Raw genomic sequence first — 11,505 nt, forward strand, 5'->3', positions numbered from 1 at the left:
AACACAGGTCAAGGTCATCTATTTGAACAAACTTGGTAGCCTTTCATCCCAGCATGCTACAGACTTAATATTGGGTCTCTGGGCCTTTTCGTTATCAAGAAGAAGTAGTTCAAAGTTTAGCATATTTGACTTGGTGACCTTGAATGAAGGTCAAGGTAATCCATTTGAACAAACTTGGTAGCCCTTCATCCCTGCATCCTACGGGCCCAATATAAGGTCTCTGGGCCTTTTCGTTATCAAGAAGAAGTCGTTCAAAGATTTTAGCATATTTGACCCCGTGACCTTGAATGAAGGTCAAGGTCATCCATTTGAACAAACATGGTAGCCCTTCACCCCAACATGCTACAGACCCAATATCAAGTCCCTGGGTCTCTTGGTTATTTAGAAGTTGTTTAAAAATTTTAGCATTTTTTAACTATGTGACCTTGAATGAAGGTCAAGGTCAAGGTTTGGACAAACTTGGGAGCCCTTCACCCCAGCATACTACAGGCCAAATATTAGGTCTCTGGGTCTCTTGGTTATTGAGAAGTTGTTTAAAGATTTTAGACTTTTTGACCACTGTGACCTTGAATGAAGGTCAAGGTCATTCATTTGAATAAACTTGAGAGCCCTTCACCCCAGCATGCTACAGGCCAAATATAAGGTCTCTGTGACTCTTGGTTATTGAGAAGAAGTTGTTTAAATATTGTAGCCTTTTTGACTCCTGTGACCTTGAATGAAGGTCAAGGTCATCCATTTGAACAAACTTGGTAGCCCTTCATCCCAGCATGCTACAGACCCAATATCAACTCCCTGGGTCTTTTGGTTATTTAGAAGAAATCATTTAAATTTTGTTTAGCATATTTGACCCCTGTGACCTTGAATGCCACGGCATAAGCTCACTTGCCCTTCGGGCAGGTGAGCTAAAAAGAAATAAAAAAAGGCCATATGGACCTGCATCTGTCACCTACATAAATATAAATGTAGTTTCACTTCTTCGATGGTTCAGTTAATCAAAAGAACTTGATTCTTTTAATCTAAGTATTTTAGTATTTCAGAAATGAGCTCTGGACTTACATCAGACATCTAAGCATATCTGTCAGAATGTCCGAGTCTGGTGTCAGGCATTTAGGACCAGAACATACATATATGCACAGGGGCATGTCAAGTCTTATATTAAACAAGAAATATCTTTAAAAAAGATAAACGGCATAGTTTAAATACTGGTGGTTATAATGTAAAACTGCTGGCGAAATAAATTAACGAACTAATACTTTACAGCAGGAATAACAAAATTACATGTATTTCAATTTGAATCATTCTTGGTGATCATAAGACTACATTTAATTCAGGAATATAATTTTATTAATGCGTTATTTGAAAAGATACCACTTATTCAGTTGCATGCAATCTTAAATTTGTTTCGTTTTTAACTGCATATCTGCATTTTGCATTTACCGCTGCATTAACCAATCACGTACTTCATCTTGACCAGTAACGCCACCTATCGCGTCAAATCCCGGGCCAAAAGAATAGTATACGGCTATGCCGAAAAAATAGCCAGAAATACTTATATAGTAATATATATATTATAAGAGCGCAGCTCATCACGCCCTCGAAGCTCTCTTTAAGACAACATGTGTATAAGCTATATTTCCAATCAATTATATACCCCTTCAACTTTGAAATTGTGTCGCGCAGGAAAAGTCTCGCACCTCCAGTAGAGGCAGCCATGTTTGAAATCTCGATACATGCACGACAAGATCTGAATGATTTCTCTCTCGTCAAAACAAATAACTGAAAGTTAGTTCAAATTACTTAATTCTTGAAATATCCACACAACCAATGTCAAAGGCCTGATTCATTTAAAAGTTACAATTTCTATTTTGCTTTTGACCGACGAGGTAAATATATTTTGCGAATTTGATTGGCTTGAGATATTTTGTTGGTTACCTAAATCGGAACTCTCCCAGTTTCTGTGCTGATCAAAATAGAGCAAGAGTAGAATAAGAGGTTATTTTGTTGCATATGTGCTTTAAATTGAACAGTTTTTAATTGTTTTATTATTAGATAAAAGCATGGAATTGTAAGCACAACTTTCCAGGTTATAACCGAAAACCCTGAAATATTACTGAGTTGAACACCCCATTCTGAATGGTGCTGTATTGTCGTCGAGCGTGTCGTCATAAGAATTCAACGTCAAAGATTATGCTACTGATTCCTGCACTTTCTAAGCCCATATATTTTAAGAATTTTTCGTCGTTCAGATTTCTGTGAAATATGTGATATTTTACGGGAAATGAATGACTTCTGTATTTCAAAGTGGGTATAGACTGTATTTACTGCAGTAGTTAAGATTTCATCAAAACTTGTATTAATAAAATTTCATAATTTGTCCAATAATCACTCACTTCAGATTAAAAACCTGGATGTTTATAATATATCTCAAATAATAGTATAAGCGAGTGATTTTGTTTCTTGTTACTTCAACCACGGACTTAGATATACATACTAATATATGTCCATGCTTTAATAAAAAACAAAACCCAAGACATGCATAAAATAAAATATAGATATACGTCACAAGTTTTAATTGTAACTAGTTTATATAGTGATACGATTGCCTTAGACTAGCTTCCTTTAGCTCAGTCTGTAAAGCGGCTGTCAAGTAAAGCTGCGGGTTGCGGACTCGATCCTGGTGGAGGCACACCATTTGCTTTTCTGTTACATCGGTTGACCACTCCAAGTGCAAGCTATAGGGAAATGAGAGGCTTCTTTGGGGATAAAACCTGGGTTAATGTGTTTTCGGGGCGAACATGTTTGAAAAGTGAGGAATAGTGAGGCAGGTTTTAATTGTAAATAGTGTACATAGTGTTTTAAGTGGCAAATTTCTTTAGCTCAGTCGGTAGAGCGGCGGACCAGTAAGCAGAGGGTCGTTGGTTCGATCCCCTGTGTTATACATATCATGGCGATCTTGTTGTATCTTCTGTCCTTTTACATTGTCAGTAGCATATGAAATTTGTATAGATTTCAATTCCTCTTATCTCTCTATATATATATCCGTGCAAATTTATGTGTGTCTATCATATCTATTCTGATGCTGATGGCAAAAGAGAAACAAATTTCCAGTAGGCAAGGAAGCGAACGGAGAAAGCAAACCATGGCACAGGATGTGATGAACTTTAGAAACAGCAGAGTGTTTTGAAAAGTGAATACTGAATAGTGTGAACATCTGCTATCAGCATCGGAAAAGTTTATTTGAATTGTTTATTCATTTGATAATCTATAATCATCAATGAACATTTTTTATTTATATCTTCGTTTATATTCATTTAAATAGAACCCTTGTATATAATAAGATACAATAAATATGTTTAAATCAAAAGAAATTTGGCAGTAGAATACTGATGTCATTATGCAGTACACATGTCATCACGGATATAATATGTACGATCATCTGGAATCAGACAGCACAAAGTGAAGAGTGAAGACACTGTAAGTCACATCAGGATAAACAATAAGAATTTCAGTTGATATATGTATAGATGTTTAGATGTGTAAAAGTTCAAGGAGTAGTAGTGTGCAGCCAGCCGGGATCGAACCCGCGACCCTCAGCTTACTGGTCCGTCGCTCTACCGACTGAGCTACAGGGAAATTCCCCCTAGCCTGAAGCTAGAAGGCGACCATACAACTATGTATGTACAGTATTTACAATTAAAACCCAGCCTGCTACACTACTCTCTCCTTCAAACGTGTTCGCCCTCGAACACACAAAGCCAGGTTCTATCTCCAAGGAAGCCTCTTGCTTTCACTTGGAGTGGTCTGCGGCACCAATGTAAAAGTTCAAGGAGAAGTAGTGTGCAGCCAGCCGGGATCGAACCCGCGACCCTCAGCTTACTGGTCCGTCGCTCTACCGACTGAGCTAAAGGGAAATTCTCCCTAGCCTGAAGCTAGAAGGCGACCATACAACTATGTATGTACAGTATTTACAATTAAAACCCAGCCTGCTACACTACTCCCTCCTTCAAACGTGTTCGCCCTCGAACACACAAACCCAGGTTCTATCTCCAAGGAAGCCTCTTGCTTTCACTTGGAGTGGTCTGCGGCACCAATGTAAAAGTTCAAGGAGAAGTAGTGTGCAGCCAGCCGGGATCGAACCCGCGACCCTCAGCTTCCTGTTCTGCCGCTCTACCAACTGAGATAAAGGGAAATTCACCCTAGCCTGAAGCTAGAAGGCGACCATACAACTATGTACAGTATTTACAATTCAAACCCGGCCTGCTACAGATGTAATGGATAGTTTATGTTACAATGTGTTTACATGTACATGTCAAGATATAGATTAAATTGGGGTGGGGGAAGGGTGGTATAATCACCCTTTATATTTTGACCTAGTTTGTAGCTTACTGTGTGTGTCATTCTTTTAAATTAACACACCCCCCCCCCCCCCCCCCCCCCAAAAAAAAAAAAACAAACTGAAAATGTGGTAGTCTATACACACCGAGACAGATCCTAATATACATGAACTGTAATGATTAACGTGGAGTAATTACGGTCATGGCTGCGCTCTTCTAAGGCTTTGCCTTCATTCATATTAGATATTTCTGGCTATTTTTTAATATGACTAGACATGCCCCTGTGAATGCGATACAATGTATATATGCAAGTGCACTACATTCGTACATTGACATACTTGTCCCAATTGTAGTCCCATTTCACACTCGGTTCAAAATTGGATGTCCAGGAGGCTCTTGTGTGATTTTTCTGTGATTCGTTGTAAATGACACCCACCGCAACCCCGACACCACCTAAAATTATGACCCCTCGCCGTGCCAGCCGACTCCAACCCGCCATGCTTGATTACTGGTCAGGGTCGATCGGGAGCTTACTAAACCTCGCTAGCCTGTATCGATATTGCGGAATTACAGACGTTTCGCCCCAATGTCACAATGTCCCATGCCACAATGCCCCAATAGTGCTATTGTGTTATTGACGAGGGATTTATGTGACTACTGTGCAGTGCTATTGACGAGGGATTTATGTGACTACTGTGCAGTGCTATTGACGAGGGATTTATGTGCAAACTGCGACGTCTATCTTATTTTCTGCCAGTTTTTATGTAAAGGGGAATAACTCTTACGTTGTTGTGTTGATGTGGCTGCAAGCACAGGTACTTGGGGTAAGAAATTACATTTGTATATATATACTATATAGCCTCGTATTACTATATAAAATAGAGATATTATTCCCATCACACACGACACATCAAAGTGCATTACACGGACCAATCAATGAATCAACGATGAACAGAAGCATGTCTTAGAATATAAATATAGGAACATGTACACTAACACTATCACACTGAGTATTACCATTCGATACGGATGTACATGTATCTTACGACTGTGTCCAGTGTACCCGTGTGGAGAGACCGCGACAGGGGGCGCTTCAGTGCGACATCTGTCATAGATGGCAGCACAGAACATTCAAGTCTGGTAAGTATACCAACAAAATAACTAGTTGAATAAATGGAAATGTATTGGAACGATATGTTAAAATTTGTATTTCCTTATTGATGTTACTTGATTGTAATCAATTGTAATTATAAATGTGCAAAATGAATAAATTGAATTGAATTATATTCACCAATTATCGTTCCATTACACGTTCTATTTGTATATTTCATTTTTAAATACATGTTATTGTATATATCGGGGCAAATATATCATGTTTCTTTTTATATATTCTTAAGTTCAACGGGGCATATATATATCGGAACGTTTATATCATGTTTCTTTTTATATTTTATTAAGTACATCGGGACGTATATATCTTTTTATATTTTATTAAGTACATCGGGACGTATATATCATGTTTCTTTTTGACACAAACGTAAGTTTGAGTCTATGTCAGCGCTTTTGAGGTGTAGCTGACAAAATCTACGATGCCCTCTGGCGGATACTGCCTTGGCCAATCTAATCGTTGCTTTACAGTAACTCCGTAATGCTATGCAGTAAATATTTGTAAATATCGTAAATATTCACGATAAAAAATGACATTTAGTAAAGTTCAGCTATAAAAAAATTACCTTTTGTTTTGTTGACACAAACGTAGACACAAACGTAAGTTTGAGTCTATGTCAGCGCTTTTGAGGGCTCTGGCGGATACTGCTGTTGGCGAATCTAAACGTTGCTTTACAGTAACTCCGTAATGTTATGCAGTAAATATTTGTTTAACTTCACGATAAAAAATGACATACAGTGAAGTTCAGCTATTAAAAAAAATCACCTTTTGTTTTGTTGTATTTTAGAAGCTGACAGGACAATGTGGTTTTTTTTGGCATTTTCGTTCGCTCTGACACAACTTCCACTGCCACTTCACAATCATATTCTATCGCAAAAAAAAAATAGTCCCGTGACTTACGGAGTCAAATGCAACACTGCAGTTTCGTTAGATATATGACAAAACAACAGAACCTCACAAATAGATAGTTTTCAAAGTATTTAATTTAAGTATGTTCTGTCGATGATACGTAAGAATATTTTTCCGAGTTGAACGCATTAGATTTCACGCGGAATGATACAATCGACTTTTCGCTGGCGCCATATTGCTGCTTATCAGCTGTGACCCGGAAGAAAAATCTACTAACATCACGCTGAATTTTCATCATCGACATCTATGTGTTTTTTTCTTTGGTGGCATGTTACTGAATGGGTTATAATATTGATAAAGTTTCGTCGGAATATCGTTGTTATTTTGTACATTGAAAAATCACTCATCCAGCATCCGATTTTGTCCGCCATCTTTCAGTAATGTAAACAATAATAAAAGAAAGAGTAGTGATCAAACCCAACTTTGAATGTCATTTTCTCACTGAAATATTAACTTGCATGTGATTTATGTAGTCTGCAGATGGTTAGATTATATAGATGTTTTTTTACGAAAGAAAAAAAGTTGTCTATTCATCATGACAATATCACAACAACGGCAGTCGAGTACCATACGCATGTTTGCAAATAAAAAGTTAAATAAATTCTCACTGAATAGGGTTTCGAAATGTCAAATGGACTTGTGAATATTAATATTGACTTCGGATCTATTGATTATATCCTACGTAATGCACATGAAGTTTTTCGTTTACAGAACGCGTACCGCATTAACGTGGCTGTCTGCATGCAGATGTAGACGTCACTGAAAATTTCATCTCTAATTATAGCGACTGATTCTTTTTTTCTAATATTCGTGATGGTTTAAAAAAAAATGGAAAATGATCTATCATTATCATTTGAAATATTACATAACAGTCGAAGCATATTATAAAAAAGAAAGGGGTCTACGATGTACATCTACATAGACCTTTATTATGTTTGGTGGAGTTTTGAACGCTTCAGGGACGGTTAAAGGGCAGTAACTCTTTAGAAAACACCATTTTTCATGGAAATGTACTGATTGCTAAATTTAACCAGAGATATTAAAGGCAGTGGAAATGTTATATTCCTACATCTGCGGTTTTTTCTGTCTTAAATCATTTCAGCTTCTGAATTAAATTAACCTTTAAACTAATGCACAGTAAAGTATTGATAAATCAATGCAAATAATTTATTATAACTTAGATTTATTATTATTATTTAATCTTTTTTTCTTTACAACACTAGTACATATTATTTGAGAAGAACAGCAAAAATTACTAAGTTCATTATTCTTCTAAACAACAAAAATTTGTAAAACTTTTTTTGTGTTGTGCATATATCCTATTGTGAAATAACTTGGCATGACTAAAGATAATAGTATTGTCTTGATGGCTGTTACATACTATATCATAGGTTGAGTTAAATAATTATTTTCTTCTTGTCAATTATGGTAAATGGGGAAAACACATTTTTTCATTTAAATTGTTAAGTCGGTTTAATGTTCAAATTCAGATTAATTTAATTAAAGCAACTATTAATAATGTATATATGTGTTAACTTTTCTGACAAAGTCTTCAAGTAACCTGATTATATTTGACAGAGAATCAAAATAAGTAATTTTGTTGTTAAGAATAGTGGGCTTAGCCATTTGCAACTGTTTAGATTCTACTTAATAAGGTTTGATTTTTAACATTTTGGCAAATTTATCTTATCAATATCCAATTTAGTTTTAAAGATAATCAGTACTTCCATTTTTATGAAAATAAAAATTACTTCAGTGTTCTAATAATTTAAACACATGAACAATTGAAAGAAATACATTTGTATGAAAAGCATTCATAATGGACTTTGAAGAATGCTACTACATGTACAGTTCATCCAGTTTGGGCATTCGAACTACATTTTCATCTGACAGATGCTGCAGATTAAAAAAAACCTCTGATTTTGAAATCGATGATATCAATACATATAGCTACATTCACATCTCACTAACATTAATTAACATGATATATATACCATACATACATATATATATGTATCATGCAGTTACAGTTATGTATATGGTACATATACTATTGCGGAGAATATTTGATGCAGCAATGTACATAAGTGAAAAACAAAATTCCACTTCAAATTGATTTGAACTGTACATGTGAATGAATGTGTTTTTGTTGTATAGATTATTTGTAGCTACACAGTATGGAGTGTAAACATATAACGTAGAGTGCTATATGAAAATCATGTTCACTCTAATGAGCGATTAAGAAACTGTCTCAAGTCTGAGCTGATATGAGCATGTAATTCTAAGTTTTATATATTATGCTTAGTTTAATGTGCCCGTCGTGATGGTATACCCTGCCCTGTCTACATCCGCATTCTACGCCTCCAGAGTCTGTTTATCAGACCCCGGTGTTTTTAACCCACCATCATCAGATGGTGGGCTATTCAAATCGCTCTGCGTCAGTGGTCCGTCCGTCCCTCCATCCGTAAACAATTCTTGTTATCGTTATTTCTCAAAGTACTGAAGGGATCTTCTAAAATTTCATAGGTTTCTCTTGGTTTCTAGTTATGCATATTGCATTTTGAGACCAATCGGAAAACAATATGGCCGACAGGCAGCCATCTTAGGTTTTGACAATTGAAGTTTGTTAGTGCTATTTCTCAGAAAGCACTGAATTGATCTTTCTCAAATTTCATATATAGGTTCCTCTTGGTGCTAACATTAGTTATGCATATTGCATTTTGAGACCAATCGGAAAACAATAAGGCCGACAGGCAGCCATCTTGGATTTTGTCAATTGAAGTTTGTTATCACTATTTCTCAGAAAGTGTTGACGGGATCTTTTTCAAATTTCATAAGTAGGTTCCCCTCGGTGCCTAGTTATGCATATTGCGTTTTGAGACTAATCGGAAAACAACATGGCCGACAGGCAGCCATCTTGGATTTGGACAATTGAAGTTTGTTATCGCTATTTCTCAAAAAGTGCTGAAGGGATCTTTCTCAAATTTGATATGTAGGTTCCCCTTGGTGCGTGGTTATGCATATTGCATTTTGAGACCAATCAGAAAACAATATGGCCGACAGGCAGCCATCTTAGGTTTTGACAATTGAAGTTTGTTATTGCTATTTCTCAGAAAGCACTGAATTGATCTTTCTCAAATTTCATATGTAGGTTCCTCTTGGTGCTTACATTAGTTATGCATATTGCATTTTGAGACCAATCGGAAAACAATATGGCCGACAGGCAGCCATCTTGGATTTGGACAATTGAAGTTTGTTATCACTATTTCTCAGAAAGTTCTGAAGGGATCTTTCTCAAATTTTATATGTAGGTTCCCCTCGGTGCCTAGTTATGGATATTGCATTTTGAGACTAATCGGAAAACAACATGGCCGACAGGCAGCCATATTGTATTTTGACAATTGAAGTTTGTTATCGCTATTTTACAGAAGGTACTGAAGGGATAGAACAATCTGCCACAAAATATCATTCATAACCTTGACATAACATCATTCAAACCAGGGCTCACACACACGATAAAATCCTAAAACAATCACACAAGAGTTTTTAACCTGAGCTCTCTCTTATCTAAAAGCTGGTAGCTAGATGGGGCGCTACATCAAATGTATAAATATTTTTTCAAATGCTAATGATAATTTGTGAAGCGCTTATAGGCATGGGATCCTCAAAAGTTTGAAAAGAAAGGCCTCATTAATTTTACAGGTAATCTAGGACCTTCATATTACATCTACAACTACGTATACATTAACCCATTGAAGATGTCAAATAAGATTACCCGAGTACCTATTCTGACAATTAGCTGCCAAGACGCACTTGCAATCAAAAGTAGATATGAATTTCTTTTCTTGCCAATATTTTGTCCTAGTCCTAATCAGGTATTGGTGATGTTCCATACAAAGTTGACCATGTCCCCACTAAACAAAAGCAGTTAAAATAATTTGTTTTCGTTTGTGTCTTCAGTACTTTCAGTACTTTGATTATATTTTATTAAGTACATCGGGACGGATATATCTTTTTATATTTTATTAAGTACATCGGGACGTATATATCATGTTTCTTTTTATATTTTATTAAGTACATCGGGACGTATATATCTTTTTATATTTTATTAAGTACATCGGGACGTATATATCATGTTTCTTTTTATATTTTATTAAGTACATCGGAACGGATATATCTTTTTATATTTTATTAAGTACATCGGGACGTATATATCATGTTTCTTTTTATATATTCTTAAGTTCAACGGGACGTATATACCGCGTTTCATTTTCTATATATTCTTAAGTTCAACGGGACGTATATATCGGGACGTGTAGTTATGTGCAATATATATGTTAGAATATCGTTATCAAGTTCATCTTTAGGGGTATCAAGGGAAGACTACAGACATATCAACAAGGGCGAATTAGATTTGTATTGGACATGCTGTCTCTGCGTTGGATCGAGACGGCCACTGCCTCCTGCTTCGCCACCACACAGCAAGTGATTCCCAGAGTTACTGTGAGAGGCTGCCACTTCCATTGGAGCCAGGCTGTATGGCGGAAGGTTCAGGAAGTTGGACTCCAGGTAAATACGTACGGAATGGAATAAAATGAAATGAAATGTCAATTCAATTCAATATTTTATTGCTCATTTATAGTTACAGAGTTCGGATAACTTGAATTTAGTATACAACATATTTTCCGATTCCTCGACAATAACAGTTTTAATTATATATACATGTCTATTGTCTACTGTTATACATTGTTATACTAAAAGACATTCGAAATTACGTAGACATAACACATTAATATTAATTTGTCATGCTAATTTGAAGTTTAACAAATCGTATTTATATTCTATAGGTTCCCTACAACGAGAAGGGCGAGATCTACTCGTTTGTTCAACTTTTTGCCCTCCCATACCTTCCGGCACCAAAGATTGAGGCAGCATTCCAGGCCATTGTTGAGGCCAGCCCCTCCGATCCGCGGGTCGACTCCCTCATCTCTTACATGGAGAGGTCCTGGATCGGCAGCACCTGCTTCCCCATCCCATCCTGGAGCGTATTCGGCAGGCCAACCAGGACCAACAACGACTGTGAGGGTTGGCATC

The sequence above is a fragment of the Pecten maximus genome, unplaced genomic scaffold (assembly GCF_902652985.1).
Source record: "Pecten maximus unplaced genomic scaffold, xPecMax1.1, whole genome shotgun sequence".
Taxonomy (NCBI): Eukaryota; Metazoa; Mollusca; class Bivalvia; order Pectinida; family Pectinidae; genus Pecten; species Pecten maximus.